Source organism: Eulemur rufifrons, chromosome 28, assembly GCF_041146395.1.
Source record: "Eulemur rufifrons isolate Redbay chromosome 28, OSU_ERuf_1, whole genome shotgun sequence".
NCBI classification, from domain to species: domain Eukaryota; kingdom Metazoa; phylum Chordata; class Mammalia; order Primates; family Lemuridae; genus Eulemur; species Eulemur rufifrons.
The window spans coordinates 10,234,453-10,257,965 of NC_091010.1; positions in this window are offsets into that span (position 1 = coordinate 10,234,453).

Sequence of the window (23,513 nt, forward strand, 5' to 3'; positions counted from 1 at the left end):
ATACAAAGTAAAAGACAAATAAAAAAATTGTGCAAATTATTTGAAATAAAAGTCACAAAGTTCTAATTGCTATTACGCATAAAAATACAAATTAATAGAAGCAATAAAGGATATGAACAGGAAAAGAAATTTCAATGGCTCTCAAAATATAAAATAATATTTAGTCTCACTAATAATAAGAGAATCACAAATTCCAAAAATTTCCTAGATACCACTTTCCAATTTTCAGATTGTCAGTGAATAAAGCATCTGGTCACCACTGTTGGGATTTTTTTCAGAAATGGACACTCCCACAAATATGAGAAATGGCACATATATTACACAGTTTTTATAATAATTTGTTAAAATCTAATTAGCCAAAATCTCATCATATATCACTAAGTTTCTTGTTTAATGGCTCCATGTGAAATAATATAGAACTCTAATACCATAACATGAGGGAGCACTTTGTATACTGATATAAAATATTCTTTAAGATAAATTTAAGTTTTTTTTTTTAAAAAGTGAAAAACTACATGTGTGTGTGCTAGAACTTTAGTGGGGAAAGGACGCATGTGTTGTGTGTGTATATAAACGATTTGCCTGTATAGCCATACCATGTCCCAGAAAGGACACACTAGAAACTACTGTTTTTGGTCTCTGCGAGGCTGCCCTGTCATATCACCCATTTCCCATTCAAAGGTAGAATATATGCTGCCTAGATTGTGGAGAAAATTGGTTGTCATTTTGTCAGTGTTGAGGACTCCCAGTAATCTTAACAGCTACCACACTGCTTATAGATCATCCAGAATGCTGGGAGCTTAAACATATTTCATATTGTTCAGCTGTTCCCCCAATCAACAAATCCTCCTTCAACTTTTAAGGCATTGTCATCCATCTTGGAATGGGGTATGTGGTCCTAGACATCCAGAGGCATGTATTAAAGGAAAATTATTTGTTCCTGATTAAACTGATACTAGACAGATCCAGTCTCCTATTTCGATAAGTAAGAACAACACTAAAAGGGCACTTGTATTGTTCATGCTCAGAGTCGCCAATGAGTAGTCAGGGGCCATCTTGGTAAAAGCTTTTCAGTTGTGTAGAGATAACAAAGTTAGCCCCCAAAAGGATATTCTTGGAGTTACTGAAGTGAGGGACAGTGAATCTCTACATCACATCATCAGGTTCTGAATTTCCTTTTCTGGCTGCAGTCTGGTGGTGGGACACGCATGATGGGCAGCGGTAGCAAAACAGGTGTGGTGCATGGTAATTTCATGGCAGTGATCAGAGGCCATCACACTCTGGAACTTATTTCTGCTTAATGCTATAAATGATCTATTACAGAAAACTAATACATGTTTTCTATTTTATTTGTCAAATCTACCAAAAAAAAAAAAAAGTCAAACTCCATGGAGTGGAAATGAGGGAATGATCAGATACTAATATTACCTGTAAATGATTACAGGCAATGAAACCTGGGTTGTAAAGGGGCTATGAACACCCACAGTTCTATTTTTCCATGAGTGCTTCTCTCCATTGTAAAGATCGATTTAAGCCATTATCATCTCATGCCTGGAATATTGCCAACATCCTCCGTTCTCCATCCTGTCTGGCTTGCCTCCCTCCATTCAGTCTTCAACATTACATCAAGAAGCATCTTCCTGAAAACGAAGTCTGATCATGTTACTTCCCCGCTCCATACCTGTTTACGTTTTCCCTCAAGGGAGAGTAACACTCAGTGTCTTAGCATGACAAAAAGACTTACAGGGCCTGGTCCATCACAGAACTATCAACAGTATTGTTGCTTAATAAAGAAACACTTGCTCAATGGGAAATCAGTGGTTTCCCACCAGGGAAAAGAAAAGAAAAAGTAAGTATAATTGTGGGAGTAAGTTCTTTTATTACACACATATTTTCTGAGCATTGTCTCTGTGCAGGAAATTGAGAGGGAGACAGGAAAAAATTTCAAACCCCAAATATGTGCTTTTTCTGTCATATTTATTTCCCAATTGTTAAGGCTCTCAGACTCTAGTAGGGGACACAAGGCTTGTATGGAAACTGGCATGTGGTTAGGACGTGATAAATGTGTTAAGGCAGTTACGTGGGAGGAGATTCGCTTTCATCTTGGGAATGCAGAGGTTACAGACATTTGACCTGGGCTTTGATGAAGGGGTAGGACAGATAGGAAGAGGCAGTGCCTGGGGAAAGGCACTGTGATGTGGGAAGTTCAGGGAAGAAAAACATGTTGTCATGCTATTTGACTATAATGCATGGCATGTGAGAATTAGCAATGCATAGTTAAACGGGAACCCCAGTATGGCCAGCTTTGGAGGGTCTTTATTGCCAGTAAGTGAAATTGTAAGTTGATCCTTCTTTGTGAAGATCCTTGAGGTTCCAGTGAATGCTCTGTAAAGCCTGAGCCCGGACTGCTTTCCCTGTCAGTCAGCCCTCCCTACCTGTCATTCATTCACACTCACCTGCTCCTTCTCCAGGCTCCTGCCTCCAACCCTGTGACGTCAGGCTGCATTCAGCTTCTTACTGCCAGAGGAAACTGATCCCCCAATCCCTTCTTCCTGTTGCTTTATACTTCCCTAAGCCTCCACTTTTCTCCCCAGCGGGCTAGGAAACAGGAAAGAGCACAGACAGATCTGCATTCTAATCATGACTCTTCTCTTTTAGATATGTGACCTTGGGCAAATTACTTAACTTTTCCGAGCCATCTGTAAAATGATGATAATAATTCTTATCTTAGAGAGATGCCATGAGGGTAAAATGAAATGTTTAAGCATCTAGCTCTTAGATGCTTCATAAAGTGTTAGTTGTTTGGGTCCTAACCACCCTCCCCTCCCCAGACTTCAATTAGAGCAGCTTAATGAATTCTCTACTGTGATCATTATTAACTATCCTGGTTTCTTGCTCAGAGGCCAAGAGACAACATTACACAGCAAGGCTTAAAGGCTCCTTTTCTAAGGTAAACTAGGCTCACTGGGGAGTTAAAAAGCTAAAGATTTGACCTATTCTGGCATTTGAGCTGATTCACATTAGAACCACCTGTGTAGCAACTGGAGGGGAAAGAAGATGCTCTAATCAGTCTAAGCCTGGAGGAAAAGTAATTGCAAATGTATGGAAACAAAAACAGGTGTGTGAAACGGTGTGCAACAGAGCTTGCCACAATCTCCCAGGACATAGTTCCTGGTTGGGAGCCCTTGTGCTAGAAAGGAATTAGGAGTATCTAAGCAAGCTGTGTCACAGAAAGTGCAATATTTATTCAGCAGGCAAATAGCCAGTGGATGCATCTACAATTGCAGTCCATGCTCTCTGATTTGATTTTGGCTGAAATGTTAGTTAGAATTTAATTACATAATGCCCAGTGGCACCAGGTACCCATGTGTATCTGATGGAAGTTTTTGTTCCTGCTAGGTTTGGGGTGTAGATAACTAAGGGTGGTCAGCAGAAGAGTATCTGCTCACCTGGAAGCCTTCCTTCAATCGGGGACAGTTTCCAGCTTTTGGCTTCTGAGATCCAAATGCCAATGTGAATATCCCTTGGTCTAGGCATAGAAAAGTTGCTGGTCCCTGCATGTCTCATGGTCCTCTGTAGCAACGGGGTATGGATCTGCCTGAACCTGAGATGACACCCCTCTCTTCTGCCAAGGTTTTCTTAGGTACTTTGAATCCACACTATTTCATAGACTCACAGAATATTAGAGTGGAAGGAATGAATCTAATCATCTCATTTCGGAGATGAGAAAATGGAGACCCAAAGAAGGTGTAGTTTATTAATATCACAGAGATAGATATGTCTGTGTGATAACATAGGCCTTCTGCTTTTCAGAGTGTTACTTTTTGAATTGTTTACTAAAATACAGTAGATGACACTGCTGAATTTCTTAATTTTTCCACCATTGAAACAGAGGGCAGGGCTATTTCCTATTTTCTTCATAGTGCTAAGCTATGTGTATATAAAGTCATATTGTCATTGTCCAGTCAAATTTTGCCTGGACTTTAAAATTTCAGTCCTTCAATGGTCAGCCGGCATCATGTTCTTTATAGCTTAATCTTAATAGAATTAATAAGAAATAAAAGACATGAGAGGGGAGAGGGTTTTGATGTTTTTTGGGAAAATAAGCATAGGTCTGTGTCACAGACACAACCTAACTCAGACAACGGTTATAAGGCGGTCCAGAAATATGACCAAAGTCCTAATACAATAAAATACTTATTAAGAAATCAATTTTAATTATTCAAGTAATGGGAATTTGAAGCCTTTGGTTAAATCCCTAAACTTCTACTTCCACGCTTCATTCAAACTTTCAAAAATCAAGGGACTCTGTCTGGGGAATGGACACGCTTGAAGTTCTGACTGGGGGGGATGGGGTGGGGGGAGGGGAGGAGTGCACACGTACATGATGAGTGCGATGTGCACTGTCTAGGGAATGGACACACTTGAAGCTCAGACTCGGGGCATGGGGGGGCATGGGCAATATATATAACCTGAACTTTTGTACCCCCATAATAAGCTGAAATTTAAAAAAAAAGAAACCTCAAAAAAAAAAAAAAGAAAAGAAAAGAAAAAAATCAAGGGACTCTACTAGTCTATTTTGATGCACAATTATTTTTAATGATTCTGGGGCCAGGTACCTCCTGCCTTGTACATTCCTCAGGAATCTTCTCGTTCAATCAAGCTTATCTCTACTCAGATTACTTTTGAGAATGACCAAAGAAACATCTACTGGCTTTGATTATGTTAGGTATAAAGAGATTCAGATATTAAAATCCCCAGAGGTGGGTAGGAGATTGGGGGCAGGGTGAGAGGGATAATGGGCAGCAGCTTTATTCCAGTCTTCATTTATCCTTGCACAGTAAGCATATATCTGTGGCCCTGTCTATTTATCTACCTGTCTATCATCTATTTCCTTAGCTATTTATATATCTATGTAATAAGAAACTGTGAACAGAGACAGAAGAAATGCCCGACTTCCTGTAGTCATGCTCATGCATGATTCCAAGGAAGGGTATTCGGAAACACCAGGCACCTGCCCTCGGTGTGAATGCAATATAGCAGCCACTTTTAGACCACTGTTTAGCTGCTGCATCACTCCTGGTTCAATTACTTTTACAAGTCAAGCTGCAGAGGCAGATAGTAATGCATATTTCAAGCCTGCTGGACAGAAAAGGCAAGTATCCGGTCCTCTGAGCACCCTCCATTTTACAAAGTTTTCCCACTTCCATCTTGTCCTACTCCTTATTAGCAGCAGAGAGCTGCTCCATACTTGGTCAGCTTTTCCAAGGATGTAATGCTAGACTTGCTTCTGTATTCCCTCCTGCTGTTGGAGCATCGGAACTGGAAGCTTATTTCTCCTGGATTTTAGCACACAGCAATTAGAAATCACCACAACTTCGAGTTTGGTAAGACTTAATTTTACTTAAAAAATAACTTGCCTAACTTTTCTATATGTATGTCCTGTTCCTTTCTTGGTGCCTGACAAGTAGTAAGTGGTAATTCATTAAATGAAGGCCTGATATTTAATAGCATTTTCTCATTTGTTGAATTAGGCCATTGTAGCAGAATTCAATAACTTTCCCGTAAGCAAGTAATATCACTTTGTAACTTCTAATTAAATATATCACTTCATCTTCCCACACTATTTGTTCTTCCTGAACATTCTTATCCATGTTATAGCTTCCATTCCCATGGCATGACTCTAAGTCATTACCTCTAGCCAAAACCTTGGTCTTCATCTCCATGAATGGATATGAAGTTGCCTGCTGTACGTGCCTATAGGATCCAAAAGTACCTCAAAACTAACATGTCCAAGAGTGAATTCATCATCACATACCACCTTCCTTCTTCCTCTTAAACACACACACACACACACACACACACACACACACTAGTTCCACCTGCTATGCTCCCTATCTCAGAGTATGTCACCATAATCCACCTAGCTGAACTGGTTAGAAATCAGGAAACTTGCCTGGCTGCTTCCTCTCTCTCAAAACCCTTTCTCATAGTGGTCTCAATCTCACCAAATCTCCCCAGAACAGAGTTTCAGATTCTAAATAGCACTTCTTCTTAACTTGATACCTACCTCTTTCTTCAGGCATTTCTCCCCATACATGAATTTCATTTTCTTAGGCATATTATGTTTGAACGAACGTGCCTCTCTTCTTTTCTATGTATTTCTTTCCACCTCCCCAGTGTTGCCCTATGAACTTACTCTGTTAAGATTTAACTCAAATATTATTTTCTCTATGAGACGTTCCGTTTTCAATTTTCCCATGTGCATTGCATGTCTCACTTCACATGCTGTACTGTAATCACTATTTTTTCTTTCTCTTATGTGCATTGCAAGATGTGGAATCATGTTCCTTTCTTTTTTTATTTCTCCAGCATTTAGCATGTTTGTAATAAGTCCTTGGCAAATATTTATTGATAAACAAATGAATAAATGATGTAAGGTGGGAATAAAGCCCCTGTAAGGACAGGTCTAATGGGTAACCATTGGGGTAGAGAGTAGGGAACTATCTTCCTGGGATGATGGCTTGGATGGACTGCAGGGCAGAGTTAGGTGAGAAGTCATACACCCCAGAGGACCACTCAGTCCTGTAGTCATCTAATAAATGGTAGGTCAGCCCTACTTAAATGAAAGGCATCTCCATGATTCCAGTGAAATAAGAAAAAAGTAGTTGACATCAAAATATGGACTAAAATATTCTGAAGCGATAGAAAATAAATTAGCATGTAACATCAAATATGTGTTGAATCTATGACATGAACTGATGATTTGAAGACAAGCATGCCTTTGCTCTGGGGCATCTGGTTAAAAAAGCTAAATGATAGATGCCCAATGGCCTCATTCCCCTTACTGAACCATCATACTAATATCCATGAGTTGATATAAAATCTCTAAATTGTATCTATGTTTTTAACTTTGTTATCTCATTTTTCTTAAGTATAATTCCTTCAAGTTTAAAAGCTGTGGGTTGGGAAGGGTGCCCACTACTTCTATTATTTTGTCATCAAATGAATTAGGCACCATTCACTTCATCCATATAATTATGATTTCATGACTTACGTCATATGGCCCTTCCAATTAAGTGTTGGGACCAGTAGTTCTCAATTTCATCCCTGAGTACCCTCTTAATTCTTGAATGGATGCTAGCTCCCTTACCCCAGTAGTCTTTCTATAATTTCTTTGTTAGTTAGATCCAGGACACCTGAATGCTAACATCAAGTAAACCACTATTATTTGAAAAACACAATGAGAATAAAATTCTTACATAATAAAAGTGGAAGTCATCCATGTAGAACCTGCTTATTCTTTTATTATCCTTGAGCAGCTTTTGTTTCTTTTTGTTTAAATTTTATGACTTCATGTATTCTTTTGTTTTTGTTTTTGTCTTTGTCTAAGAAATAATTTTCTCAAATGTCTTCCATTTTTTGGAGGAAGAAATTGGGGAGAAAGGACAGGAATAAAGATGTTTAATAAGAATGAAAAAGTTGAGACCTTGACTTTGCTATTTAATTCATTTCTACTCTCTGCAAAGAACTGTGTAGTAGTAAACAAACAGACATGGACCCTTCACCCTGAAGAAAACACAGTAATAAATATGTGTGTTACTAACAATTATATTAAATATAATGGAAGAGCAGGGCATTGAGCCAAAGAGTTAAGTGTGTCCTACTTGAGACTAGGTAGTCCAGGAAAACCTCTCCAAATAAATGACGATAATTCTGAGATGTGCATTGGAAAAACAAAGGGAAAAGTAAGAGGGAAAAGCACCCCAGTCAGAGAACTCCATGGAAAAGGCATGGACTGAGAAGATTCTTGGTTCAGCCAAGATACTGAGAGAATTTTAATGTGGTTGAACCAAAATGACAGAAAAAGGAAGAGACATGAGATTATATGAAGTCACAAAGGACAGTTGTGTCCAGATATGCATTTTAGGCATGGAAAGGAATTTAACTTTCATTCTAAGTACAATGGAAATCTCATGAAGAATTTAAACATGAGAATGGGATGATTACATTTATATTTGAAAAGATCAATCCAGCTGCTTCATAGAGTAACGCATTGGTAAGTAAGTGTAGTAAAAGAAAGACCAGTGAAAAGACTATTGCAGTACTAGGAAATAAGTGATGGTAGCCTGCATAGGAAATAGTGAAGATAAGATGAAGGTGAGGTCTTTAACCAACTACTCAGCTGTGTAGCATAGAGAGTCCCTACCTCATAATGTCAGAAAAGGTATATGAAGTTTTGCCTTTAAAGCACTAAAAAAAGTTCTGGCACATAGAAAGTATATAAATATTAGTATTAATACTATGATTACTATCCTTGTTTGGAGTTATTTGGCTTAGTTTTAAGGGATGGTGTTTGGGTGGCAGTGAGGGAGAGTAGGTTTGTTTGGTGTATGATAGACTACTGGTTTTGAAAGAAGTTTGATAGAATTGTACAATATTATACTGTTTTTAGGGGATGGTGTTTAGGATGATGGTAGGTGGTGTTTAATAGATATTGGAAAAGAAAAATGGAATAGTTGACTATTTTTTTTTTCTAAATTGAATGATTAACTCACCTGGGGACCAGTAGGGCCTTACCATCTTTTCCCTCACCTGTCTTTTCCCCAAGAAGCTTCTTTAGTATTTCTAAGCCATGAAGCCTCATCCTTGAAGAATGATACAAATATTACAAATATTGTGGTCATTCTCTACTGATGTTAGAAACATTCCTTTGAAGAAAGTCACCCTAGGACCCCTTGGAATGCCAGAGCTGGTGAGGAACTAGGAGGTGATTTGGACCAATTCTCCTGGTTACCAAAGTAGAGGCTGACACTGAGAGAGTGACACTGTGACACTGTGACTCTTCAGAGGTGCCAGATTGTTTGTTGAAAATGTCCTGGACTGGGTTTTGGGGTAAACTACGGTCAAGGTCAGTATCTGTCATTTCCTCATCATGTGATGTTGGACAAATTGCTTAACCTTGTGAAGCTTGATTTCCTCATAGTAAGAGGAAGATCCTAATATCTGTCCTGCTTAGCTGAAGAGTGGAAGAATGAATAAAATAATGCACGTACAAGCATTTTGTGAACTATAAAAGGTATTTACTATCATTTCGGTGCCATGTTTACAATCACTAAAAGAACAGATGGGACTCTTGATTCAATTGTTTGCATGGAGGTAGTTAGTGTAGCTCAAAAATTCTTGAGGTAAATTCATTGGGAGACTATATTCTGAGTACATGTGTAAGCTGAAAATCTTCAAGTACATATTTCATGAATTATTGAAATCATTAAACTTCAATGCAAATACAGCCTTGGGATATGGTATTGTTATTTATATTTTATTCTACTATAAGAAAATAGATCCAGTTTAAGTAACTAGAGTAATCTTAAAAACCAATATTAGGTCACATAGCCACCAGACAGCAGAGCCTGATTTCAAATCTTGATCTGCCTTGTTCAAAAAGCCATAAGATTTTAGCTATGAGCAGGGAGGCTGTACCACTGTCACAGAGATAAACTGACATCATTTCTGCAAAAAAGTAATTCTTAAATTGACCAAACTTGATTAGGAAACCAAAAAGGCACATTTTTGTTCTCCATGATGTGTCGAAATGCAGCTGATATGATATTGCAATTGAGCAACTGGGTGTAAAAATCACTGGTAAAAACACACTGCAGATGGCAATTAATTACCACACGGGTCCTGCTCCATTACCCAGTGAAAGAGGGACAAAGGGAACCAGGAAATGACAAGATCTGTAGGAACCTGCCCTCTGCTGGTCAATCCAGTGTCCCATCTTTGTTAAACAAGGACATTATTCAAAGATGCAAATGAGGTATTTTGAGCACTTTATATTTATGACTTTATTACTCTGAGATGGTTGGGAGTTTTAATTTTGTGGCTAGCCCACCTGCTGTTTCTTTATTAAAAATCTTAGTTCTGATTAATCAAAAATGCTCTTTGCAGTCAGGTCACATAGATTCTATAAAACAGGATGCACTAGTTCACTCTGGATTTGGTGTGAGATTTATCTTTTAAAGATGCACACTGATTTATATGTGTGCTCACATGTGTGGCAGGGAATTAAAATATGATAGCAAGTGGGAAAGGTTCAGGGCTTTCTGAATGTGATCATAAAAACAGGATTTCATGACCCACTTGCTCTGTATAATCCACGCTACTCCTTAGCCATGGGCATGCTGCAGTCACTCCGTTGGTGGCACCCATGGTAAACAAGCACTGGGCTTGCATAGCCTCATAAAATAGGCATCAGAGGGATGGTAACAAAAATAATAATTCCCTATCTGTTATTTTTCCAAAGTTTCAGAGATAGTAAAAAGCAAACCTAAGAGTCAAACTAGGGAATCTGGGCTGAGACACCATATTCTTAACTAGTAGGCTATGCTGCCCATCTAGTAAATTACTAATACATTTTAGTCATCATTAGTATTATTTTTTTAGACTGCTTTTCAGGTTTATTTAAAAATCTTTAGTTCTATAAAAATTTTGTATATTTCCAATAGTTTTTCTATGTTTATCAATATCAATAAAGATCTGGAAAGTAGGAGTATCTTTTTAAAAAATTATATGTAATTTATGTTATAAATGATATTTTCAAATTTTACTTTATTATGTGGTTTTCCTATATTCATCTAGGGTTTTTTTAAAAAAACCTATATGGAACTTCAGAAATATGCTCTTCTTTATTATAAACTACGTATTTTTAAGTGAGAAAAAAAATAGGCATCAGAAATCCACAATTCAATCGGCTGCCACAGTTTGTATACACACAGCATGAAAGCATGCAAATTTTTGAAGCAACTGAAACGATGATTATCTTTCCATCATTACCCAGATTTTTGTCCACTGGCTATGGCCACAGTAGCCGGCTTTGGATTTCCTCCTGTGGGGCCTTGAAATGCAGTAGAGACAGAGTCTGAGTCTGAGATTTGGAGAAAGGGTAGCACAATTTAAAAGCCATTCAATAGAAGTAGAACATCTAAAGAGAATGTAAATGTGGTGTTCTGAAAATTTTATTTATATTCAAAGTATACTTGCTTTCTATTTTACCCTCAAATATTACTTATTAAATAGCTACATGGAGACGATGCTTTCTTAGAGATTTGACATACCAATTTAATACACAGTCTCCTTTGTGGCAACTTCTAATATTCTCCCCCCCCAAAAAACTAATATTATTTCAGAGATACATATAATGAAATGTAATTTAATATCTAGAACTATAAAACAGATGAGACAGCCAAGGTCATAGGAGTGATGCTATTTACATTGAGCACAAGAATTTCTTTATGAGATAACCTTCACAGCCAAGGTGCCAGGAGACTCTCTTCTTAGGGAAGAGACTTTCATAATCTACAGAAAACAGCAAAGCGGAAGAGATTAGCACATCCCTGTCTACCATGTGTCTTTGGGCAAGTTTCTGGCCTGAATGAGCCTCAGGATGTTATGGGCGTACCACCTATCTCATTGGATTTTCTTGAGAATTGAACTTCATATGTAAAATGCCTAGCACATGGTGGACATCACAAAATGTTGATCTGTCTCCTCTTTCCTGAGCAAACTTAGCTGGCACGATGACTGTGTGTGGTGATTCCTCTAGCCAACTGACTTCATCTCTTTACTGTCCCTATCCCAATCATCTGCAGCTTTCAGTACTTCTGGTGTGAAATTGTTAGACCCTAGAGCCACTCCATGACAACCTAAAAACTACAAAGAAATGGCCATAAGTGCACCCTGGCTTCTGGTCTCCTGTATAACCTTGCTTTGTAGAAGTCCAAATCCCTGCAAGAATTAGTGCTGCCCCAAAATAGTCCAGGGAGGTGACTGGGAATGTTTCCCCAGTGTTTCTAAGTTTCACTTGGTGGAGTTGGTGTCACTACCCTCTGCGGGCTGGCGTTCACCTGCTGAGCGCTGATAGACCATCGCAGATGGTCTGTCCTCCTGCATTGACAAATATACCTTCATGATGACACCAAAGGCCAGGTTTCAATTTAGCATTTTTAGACTTCTCAGAATTCCATGAGAGCTGGTGAAATGGAGAAAACAAACAACAACAACAACAAATCCCCAGCCAATGGCCTGCCCTTTTCTATTCTCAACACCAACTCTTTCCCATATGATAAAGTTCTTGAGCATGTGGACATCCTAGCTAATATATCCATCTACTTTGCTTGTAACAACTGCCCCTCGGTGTCTTCTAGGGCCTGGAGGTACACACAGTCAGCGCTTGGCCTAATCCTAGGAGGGAAGACCCAGGGAATAGGCCTAATCAGGCCCATGAAGTGGCCTTGGGCCATTTTGGCAGGGAGTTCTCAGATGCCAGCTTCCCAAACATTGGGTGGACATCGGGTGTGGGTATTCTCTTAGCCTCATACTCCCACCGGTCTCTCAGTGGGCCCCACTGCCTCTGTCTTTCTCTCTCTGAGTGTTACTGTGGATGGGGCAGAGCCCTCAGTTCCCAAAGCTGCAAAGGCCCCATGCTGGAAGAGGCTGGGGAGAGCTGATGACGAATGGCCCTCTTATCTTTGGCTAACACTGTGTAAGTAAAGTCCCAAAACATAATCTCTTGTGCCCCCAACTTTTGCAGATGCTTCCAGAAATCTCATATTGGCCTAAAATCTTCTCCCTTCTCTGGAACAAATGAGAACTGAGTTTGGCTATTAGGTGTCACATCAAATCACTGTATTACACTGTATTAAAAATCTTTGATCTTTCAATGACAAAGGCTTTTTTTTCTGGCTCAGCTCATTATGCCTGTCTGATGAGCTCTTTCCTTAGAGGTTTCTCCAGCCGATACCACCTTATACCCTGGCAGCAGGCACCTCAACCTCTATCCCATGCTTTGGTTGTCCCCACTCTGGCTCTCTTCTGGGCTGCCACATTGCTTAGCCATGGAACCAAAGGAACATGCACACCCAAAGCCACCCTGACACTCTAAACCAGCTTTTGGACAGCTGGCATTAAAGAACTCCCTGCCAAAGTGGCCCAAACCTGCTTCATGGGCCTGTGTGGGCCTCTTCCCTGAGTCTGCCCTCCTACAATCAGACCCAGCTCTGATTGCACTTACCTCCAGGCCCCGTTGTTATTCGCAAGGCAGATGGAAATGCTGGCAAGGCTGCCTGCATGTTCAAGTCCTTTGTCATGTGGGGGAAGGTTGGCGTTGAGAATAGAAAAGGGAAGGCCATTGGCTGTTTCTGTTGTTGTTTGCTTTTTCCATTTTTCCAGCTCTTACAGAATTCTGAGGAGTCTAAAAATGCTAAATTGAAACCTGTCCTTTCAGGTCACTGTGAAGGTATATTAAGGAAGGAGGATAGACCATATTTTATTTAGCAGTTTGTTAGTTAGATTAATTCCCTGAGATATTTAGACCTGGGTTCTGTGAATCTGTTTGTGCTTTAGCCCCCAGGACCTGAAATGATAAGGAGCAAGCCGGCCTAAAGCCCTCCACACACAGAGTTTGGTCTGACTTTTCCTAGCAATTTTCCAGGCATGCCAAAGACAGTATGATTGTAAATTTTGAATTATTAATAACCTCTTTGTTTTTGTGACTTTTGTCCTTCAGTCTAGTTGAGCTGTTCTGGTGCAGGTAAAGGGAAGATGTGTGAAAACCAAGGACTTATGGGAACATGACTGTGATGACCAGGCCGTGGAATCCAAGCTCTGTGAGTTAATCCAGGAGTGGCCCTGTGGAAAGTGACACAGTGGGTGGAGAGGGGGTCATGAACTTAAAGACGAGTTGTACAGGGGGCTTTTCAACAAGGATTCTGGAAGGCAGGCATCTGTGGGCAGAGAGAAGATACCATGAGCTATGCATTTTTAGGAGTTTATAGATTAGGAGGTTGTGATCACGGAGTTTGTGGCTGAGATGGGGTAGACAAGAGGACATTGTTGATGGTCCCACAACAAACTTCTAGACTTCTAGATTGACTTGTATCTGTATGTTGAATTCACCCTGAATGAGGATAAAAAGGAAGCTGGTGAGCCAATTGATAATGTAGTTAACAAAAAAAGGAGCAATCAGAAGCTTGGTAAGTGACATTTATCTAAAAGGGGAAGAGAGTCATAAACAAGGTGTGAACCATAAAGAAGTGAAGGAATTTATAAAACAACAGGAAGAATGCTTTAGGAGCAGCATAGGATAGTCACACCCACCTGTATATTTTTGTTGTTGTTTATTTTTCAAATGTTTTGGGGATACTCTTTCCACCTGCCCCAAAATCTACTTTTTCTTTAAGTCCAGGTCAAATCCCCATTTCTCATAGTGTCTTCCTGCTCTTCTTCAGTCTACTCTGGTTTAAGGTAGGAGGATAGACCGTATTTTATTTGGCAGTTTGTTAGTTGGATTAATACCCTTAGATATTCAGACCTGGGTTCTGTGAATCTCTGTTTGTGCTTTAGCCTCCAGGACCTGAAATTATAAGGAGCAAGCCGGACACCTTAAAATGTTTATTTTGTGTAACACCTGGCACAGCACTTGAAGGTATAAGAGTGATTTCCTGCCTGGGTAGTTCTCATTTAATTTTGTCTCCCCAAATAGGCTATCAGCTCCACGAGGATGGAAATCTCAGCTTCGTGTCCATTTATATATCATAGCTTTTAGCAAAATTTAAAGCATATATATGGCATCACAAATTCAATACAGTTACCATTACCAAATTGTCTTTTCTTAGGAAACATCATCCTTGATTGCAAATGTGAGTTGCACCACCCACACCATTAGTTTGAAGTATAAAGATGAACACGTAGAATTTCTCAAAGGAATGCTAAATGACTAAAGACAACTAACTATGCAGGCCTATTTAAAACAAGTCTTCCATTACTCAACGTAAAGAAACAAACAATCCCAAAGCAGAGCATTGACCAGGGGCAGCAGCCTACTTTCCTCTGGATTCCTCTACTTCCTAAGTATCCTTCCCATTTCTCTTTGTACCTGGTGATTTTTTTTTGTCCAGAGGAATACACATAACAATGCCTTGACTTCAAATGTTACAATGAGTGTATGAAACTAAATCGAAAAACATGTTTTAATCAACATTTGAAAATCAATTAATGTATTCCATCACACCAACAGGCTGAAGATGAAAAATCATTCTTAAAACAATAAATGCAAAAAAAGCATTCGACAAAATCCAACATCCATTCATGATGAAAACTCTCCGAAAACTGGGAATAGAGGGAGATTTCTTCAATTTGATAAAGAACGTACAAAAACCTACAGCTGACATACTTGATGAGAAATTATATGCTGTACCCCTAGCATCATGAAAAAGGCAAAGACGTTTCTTCTCACCAGTCTGATTCTACATCATACTGGAAGTTCTAACTAACAAAATAAAAAAAGGAAAGGAAATTAAAGGTATACAGATTGTGAAGAGAGAAATAAAACTCTTTGTTCACAGATGACATGATTGTCTATGCAGAAAATTAAAAAAGAAAGAAAAATACTCCTCAAACTAATAAGTGATTATATATATATATATATATATAAAAAATCATTTTACATATATAATCATTTTACATATATATATATAATTTTGACTTCATTTCCTTTGGGTGTTACCCAGTGGTGGGATTTCTAGATCTACATTTATCTCTTTGAGGAATCCCCACACTATTTTTCACAGAGGTAGCACAAATTTACAGTCCCGTCAACTCTGTGTTAGTATTCCATTCTCTCTCCATCCATGCCAGTGTCTGCTGTTTTCTGACTTTTTAATAATGACCATTCGGACAGGGGAAAGGTGGCGTCTCATTCTGGTTTTAATTTGCATTTCCCTGATGATTAGTAATGTTGAGCATTTTTTCATAACTTTTTTGCCATTTGTCTATCTTCTTTTGAAAAACTTCTGTTCATATCTCTTGCCCACTTTTTAATGGAGTCATTTTTCACTTACTGATTTGTTAGAGTTCTTTGTAGATTCTAGATATTAGCCCTTTACTGGATATATAGTTTGCAAATATTTTCTCCCGTTCTGTAGGTTGTCTGTTGAGTGTTGATTATTTCCTTTGCTGTGCAAAAAATTTTAATTAAATTAAGTCCCACTGATTTGTTTTTGTTGTTGTTGTATTTGCTTTTAGGGTCTTAGTCATAAATTCTTTAGCTAGGCCAATGTCTAGAAAAATTTTTCCTATGTTCTCTTCTAGAATTTTTATGATTTCATGCCCTACCTTTATTTAAATCTCTCTTATCCATCTTGAAATAATTTGTATTAATATATATAGTGAAAGAGAGGGGCCCTGTTTCATTCTTCTACATGTGGCTATGGGGTTTTCCTAGCACCAGTTATTGGATAGGCCTCCCTTACCCAGTGTATGCTGTTGTCTGCTTTGTTAAAGATCAGTTGGTTATACGTAGGTGGTTTTATTTCTGGGTTCTCTATTTCATTCCTTTGGTCTATGTCTCTGCTTTGATACCAGTACCATGCTGTTTTGGTCACTATGGTCTATAGTATAATTCAAAAGCAGGTAATGTGATGTTTCCAGATTTGTTCTTGTTGCTTGAGATTGCTTTGGCTAATCGGGCTTTTATTTGGTTCCAAATGAAGCATAGAATTATTTTTTCTAGATCTGTGAAGTATGATGGTGGTATTTTGATGGGTATTGCATTGAATCTATACATCACTTTGACAATATGGGTATTTTAACGATGGTTTCATAGAATGAGTTAGGGAAGATTCCTTCCTTCTCTATGTTATGGAATAATTTCTGTACCATAGGAATAAGTTCTTTTTTGTAGGTCTGGTAGAATTTGACTGTGAATCTGTCTGGTCCCGGGATTTTTGTTGGTGGTGGTGGTAGATTTTTTTTTTTACTGCTTCAATCTCACTGCTCATTATTGGTTTGTTCAAGATTTCTATTTTCTCCTGCTTCAGGCTTTGGAGGTTGTATATTTCCAGGAATTTATCCATTTCCTCTATGTTTTCTAGTTTATGTGCATAGAGGTTTTTGTAGTATTTCCAGATTGTATTTTGTATTTCTGTGGTCTTGGTTGTAATGTCTCCTTCTTCATTTTTGATTGAGTTTATTTGAGTTCTTTCTCTTTTATTTTTGGTGACTCTAGCTAGTGGTCTTTCAATTTTATTTACCTTTTCAAAGTACTAAATTGTTTTGTTGGCTCTTTATATTGTTTTTTGGTTTCCATTTTGTTTAGTTCTACTCTGAGCTTTGTTATTTCTTTCCTTCTGCTAGCTTTGGATTTAGTTTGCTCTCCTTTTTCAAGTTCCTTGAGATGTGACCTTAGGTTATTAATGTGTGATCTTTCTATGTTTTTGATGTAGGCATTTAAGGCTATGAACTTTCCCCTTAGGAATTCTTTTTCTGTGTCCCATTGATTTTGAAAGCTTGTGTCCCTTTTGTCATTCAGTGTGAACAATCTTTTGATTTCCATCTTAATTTCATCATTGACCCAAGTATCATTTAGCAGCAGGTTATTTAATTTCCATGACTTTGTGTAGATTTGAGTGTTTCTCTTGGAATTGATTTCTAGTTTTATTCGACTGTGTTCTGATACATGGTATGATTTTGCTTATTTTGAGTTTGCTGAGACATCTTTTATGGCCTAAGATACAATTAATCTTGGAAAATGTCCCATGTGTTGATGAAAAAATTGTACATTCAGTAGTTTGGGGGTATAATGTTCTGTACATGTCTTTTAGGTCCATTTGTTTTAGAATCAAATTAAAGTCCTGTGTTTCTTTATTGATTTCCTGCTTCAATAATCTGTCCAGCTCTGTCAGTGTTGGTGTTGATGTCCTTAGCAATTACAATGCTACTGTTTATTTCTTTTCTTAGAACTAGTAGAATTTGCTTTATGAATCTGGAAGCTCCTGTGTTCGGTGCATATACATTTAGAATTATTATGTCTTTTTTTAAAATTACTCCCTTTAGCTTTATATTATATATATAATACAATGACCATCTACGTCTTTTTTTTTTTTTTTTTTTTTTTTTTTTTTTTTACCATTGTTGATTTAAAGTCTATTTTATCTGGTATGAGAAAGGCTATATGTACTCACTTTTGGCTTCCATTTGCATGAAATTTTTTTCCCCATTCCTTTACCTTAAACCTGAGTGAGACATGTTTCCTGGAGACACCATATACTTGGGGTGTGTTTTTTCATCAACCAGTCTATGTCTTTTAATTAGGGCATTAAGACTTTTTATATTCAGTGTTAGTATTTATATATGGGATACTGTTCTATTCATCATGTTGGATGATTTCTTATTTTGTTTTCCCTCTTGTGCTATTGTTTTATAAGAACTGTGAGCTTTAACTTTTGGGTGTTTTTACACTGGTGGGTATATATTGTGCCTTTCCATGTATAATGCAGATTTGAATATTTCCTGTAGTGTCTAGTTGTCACAAATTCACTTAGTGTTTGCTTGTCTGGAAAAGTTGTTGTTTCTCCATAATTTAAGAAATTTAATTTTGAATGATACAAAATACTTGGCTGTCAGTTGTTCTGTTTAATAAGACTAAAAATGGGGCCCCAGCTTTTTCTGGCTTATAAGGGCTCTACTAAGAAGTCTGCTATTAGCCTGATGGATTTTCCTTGCTTGTAGAATTTTCTCTTTCATTTTCACTTTGGCCATGTTGATTACTATGTGTCTTGGAGATGTCCTATTTGCTATGAATCTTTCCAGTGTTCGATGATCAGCTTGTGTCTGAATATCTGAATCTCTGGTGATACCAGGTAAGTTCTCAATAATTCCCTCAAATAGGTTTTCCATGCTTTTTGCTTTTTATTCTTCTCCTTCAGGGATACTTATAATTTATATACTGGTTTGTTTAACATAGCCCAACATTTCTCTTAGTGATTGTTCATTCTTCTTTTTTCTGCATCTTTGACTAACTGGATTAGTTCAAGAGTCTTGTCTTCAAGCTCTAAAATTATTTCTTCTGTTCTAGCCCTCTTTTAAGGCTTTCTGCTATATTTTGAAGTTCCCTAAATGATTCTTTCATTTCTTTAAGATATATCCTTTTTATGTAGTTTAGCTCTTTAGTGACTTTTTCATTTTTTTCACTGATGTCCTGAAATATTTTTTGGGCTTCTATATGTTGGTTTTCAAGTTTCTCTTCAATCCCATTCATCTTGTTTATAATCCATATTCTGAATTCCATTTCTGAATTTCTTTCTGTTTGGAATCTGTTGCTGTAGATTTATTGTGATCCCTTGGGGGTGTTGAACTAGCTTTTTCTTTTTCATGTTGCCAGAGTTCTTTTGCTGGTTCCTTCTCATCTGAAAGCTCTTCCCTCAGCTTAGGGCAGACAGGTTTGCAGGGCAGCTGGGTGGCCAGGGCTCTCCCCCTGCACAGGTCCTGCGTAGGCAGTCACCGTGAGGCTTCTCAGGTGGCATCTATAGCACGTGTCCTGCTCAAATCACCCATGGAGGGGGGGTACTCAGCTCTAAGTCACGGGGCACAGGAGATAGTCTGTTTTCTCCTTGCTCCCTCTGTGACCCAGCTGGGGCAATGCAGAGTCAGCTGCAGCAAAGTCGAGCCCTGTGTAGACGTGGCATTCTGGACCTGAGAACTGAGAATGGCATCAGTTGTAGCAACTCAGGTATAGCCACCAGGTCCCTGCTGTGCCTGCTTTCCAGTACAGTCTTGCTGCACAGACTCCAAGCTGCTCCCTGATTAGTCCAGAGGTCTGCAGTAGTGGTGGAGGCTCCCTCTGGCTGCATTGTTTGCTGGGGAAGTGCGGAGCTGCAAGGTTCTCTCTTATCCTTCCTCACATGTGGATGCCTCCCCCAGGTTCCTTTCAACCTGGTCACCTTCTCCTTCATGCTGAATGTCCCCCTTTGCTTCTGCAGCAGTTCATAATGCTTTCTCCAAGAAGACCTGTGGGTGGATATCCACTTGCAACTTTGATCCTCTCCTTGAGAGCAGCACACATGAGCTGCTAGTCCACCATCTTTTTGTCCTGAGCCTGGTTAGAGAGATTTTTTAGGAATATCACTGGGAGGAAGAATCTTAACATTAAAGAGATGAGAGCACAGATAAAAGACACTGGCTACAAAATTTTAAGAATTTTTAACTTTCCATCATGCTATTTCTATTACCTCTCTAATTTCAGGTCTTAAATTTTTCTGCGGTACTTGTTAAAGATACATATTCCTGGATCCCAAATGAAGACCAACATAGTGTCATTTTTGGTGGGCAGATTCTAGGAAATCTGTAGTCTTAACAAGTTCCTTAGGTGATTTTTACATGTAAGTTTTAAATTTTCTCCTTTAGCTGGAAAAAATCTTAAAATAAAAAGTGTACATTTATTTTTATTCAAAGTCATTTTGGTGATGGGGAGGGGGACCAGGGCACCAATGACTATAATAGATGGATGATAGAAGAATTAATAAGATGAAAAAGACCTGGGTTCTAGGACCTGCCATAATAAAAAAGGAAGCTCCTTTGTGTGGTTGTGGGGATGAGTAGAAATGTATGAACCAAGATTGTGAAAAAGCAGCAAAAGGTTTTGGAGCTATGTAATAATACATTAATATAATAATGCAGACAATTAATACATAATAAATGGAATAATACATTCCATTGCATTACCCAATAGCATTTCTTTATGTGTTGTTTTTCATGTTGAGTTTAGATTCATCATAATGTGGGACAACAAACAGAGATAGCTGTGTTTTTAATTAATTTTCTACCTCTTCAAATTCAGGTGATGATGTTCTGGTCATCTGACCTCACTACATGTCAACTTCTTCAAACGTAAAATGAGTATGGGATGAGCTTCCCTCCTTCACTGGATTAGACTGTTGTCAAGCTCGGATTGGGTAATTGGTGGAATCCTATATTAAGAAATGTAAAGTGATACTTGAACATAAACTCTCACAATAATGCCAGTGTTAAAATAATGCCTCAAAATTGGGAAATGACAAGATAGCAGCAGGATTTGAAAGAAGTTAGAGAGTGAATTCTCAGCATTTTCTTCCTCCATTCATACTAGCATCTTGGGCTTTCTTGATGACTTTGTACTTAATAGCCATATTAGAGGGAATCAAATTATGTCTCTAATTACCTCAGACTTAATAACAAAATCAAATCATCTGCCTCCATTCCTAATTGCCATTTGTTTCCAAAGCAATGACTCTAAAGTGTCACAATGCCTTCCGTACAGTGGGGTAAATGAAGCCTGGAGAAGTCATCCTATAAAATTGCTTTTCTTTCCATGTTTTCCATAGGTCTAGAACTTTCTAAGAAGAATTAAATAGAAAGCATCCACTCAGCACTTCTCAGTCACAAAAATGTGGGTTTCATATAAATGGCCCATGAAGCTGTTTCACATTAAATGCTCTCTCGTGTAAAATCTTTGTTAGAGGAAACATTATGCGACCACTCACATAGCAATTATTTCTAGTCAGGTGTAAATAGTAATGTCTTGTCTAGTTTAGGGAGTTATTATAAACTTCACTTCAGTCTCCCGAACACCCTCCATTGTCACCTCACTTCGTCAACATGCATGTTGCCTGGAAGAGTCAATATCTCAACACCTGGTATTGCTAAAATCCTAGAGTATCACAACTGTCTTTGGAGGGGAAAAGAAATGATGTTCCCAGAAAAGCCTGCTAGAATTTGTTTGCAGGAATTTGCTCATTGTGGGTCTCAAATATTTTACGTGTGTACTGGCATTCATTCTTGCAGCAGATGTTGAGTGTTTTCACTGGCACTTTTTCTCACTGGATGAAGAATGTTCTCAGAATCCTCCTCAAGACGGTACTCTATTTAGTCACTAATAGTCAGAGTTGGCATAAGAAATGAAATTGTTTTACTATTTGGGGTGTGGAAATCTCAAAGGCTTTAGAATCAAGCAAATCTTATGTAAATAATGGCTTTGAATATTTATACAATGACTCTTATTTTTAAAATGAGATAATAACGTACAACATAAGGGTTTAGTGAGGAGTTGATGATTGTGTGAGTGTATGTGCATAGATGGACACACATGCCCACACATAATCAGACTCACAGACATTCAACCAAGTGTAGCATTAGGCACTCAGATGTTATTTCATTTTACCTATACATAATGGCAGAACTATCTGCTGCCAAGTATGGTCATTGGGGAAGACAAGGTCAAGCCATTGGCCTAATTTTTTCTCTAAAAGTTCCCAAACATACTCAATAAGATCAGGTCCTGGCATCAATAAGTGTGACAGTTGCCAAAAGCAATCTTAGATATTAAGATATTATCCATTGTATTTAAGAGTAAAGAGACAGCATCATTTTAAAATTATTTTTTTTAACTGAGCATGCAGGAAGAAAATATCATTTTTTTTTAAATGAATGTTTTCTTGACAAAGGACTAAATTCCCAGAGACTAAAGGAAAGGAAAAATAGAATACTAGATAAAATCTAGGATTTATAGAACCATTTACACAACACCATGAGAAAATGAGACAAATCCACAATGTGGGAAATTCAGCAGGACAACTGTCCTGAATACTTCAAAAGTCAATACTGTGAGATCAGAAAAAAGGTGTGGAAACTGTTCTATTTCGAAAGAGATTAAGGAGACATAACAGTTCTACTGTAATGTGTGAACCCTAATTGAATCTTGATTTAAAAAAAACAGCTATAAAATGATATTTTTGAGAGAAACTCAGGAAATTTAGATGTGAAGTAGGTATTAGTAAGTCTTAGTCTTTTTAGGTATGATACTGGTATCATAGTTGATAATTATGTGTGGGGAAAAATACCCTAGTATTTAGAGGTGAAATGTTGTTATGCCTGAAACTGATTTTCAAATTATTGAGCAGAAATATACAAAACAAGTCCTTGAAAAACAAAACAAATGGAACATACCCACAAACAACATTTATATTGAAAAACCAAATATAGTAGAATGTTAATAAGTAGTTGACTATAAATGGTGGATAACATGAATGTTCATCATGCCATGATTTCAACTCCTCTGTACGTTTGGGATTTCTCATAACCAACTGAAAAACAATATTGAAGTTATACTTCCCCCATTTGAATGCCGGCTTCCCCTCTTATGCACATGGCCCTGGGCTGGTGACCTCACCATTCAGAACCTCTAATTGGTCATCTGGAAATGGAAATAGTAAGAGTGGCTTCCTCAGAGCATTATTATAGATGCCAATGATCTACTTAATACATGCACAGTTCTCAGAACAGTGCCTAACACACAGGGAGTGCTGGAGGAGTGTTAGCTTTTCCCACAGCACACAGAAAAGTTGCAGGATGTACTGATCCAGCATGGGAAAGAGGACACAGAGCAGTGTGGGTAGCACAGCATTCCCTTCCTCTCCACCTGTCCACCTTAAATCCCAAGATATTATGACATTCACCACAACCTACAACCTTCACAACTTATTAGCAATGCCTAACTTAAGTTTAGTTTCAGCTTTCTGCCTTGGAGGGTTCTCTGCTGTCCACATGAGGCTGTGAGAGTCACATCACCACTGTTACCAAGATGGGCCACCATCTCCCCACCCCTACGCTGCCAGCTGCATTGCCCTTCCTGGACTGCTCTG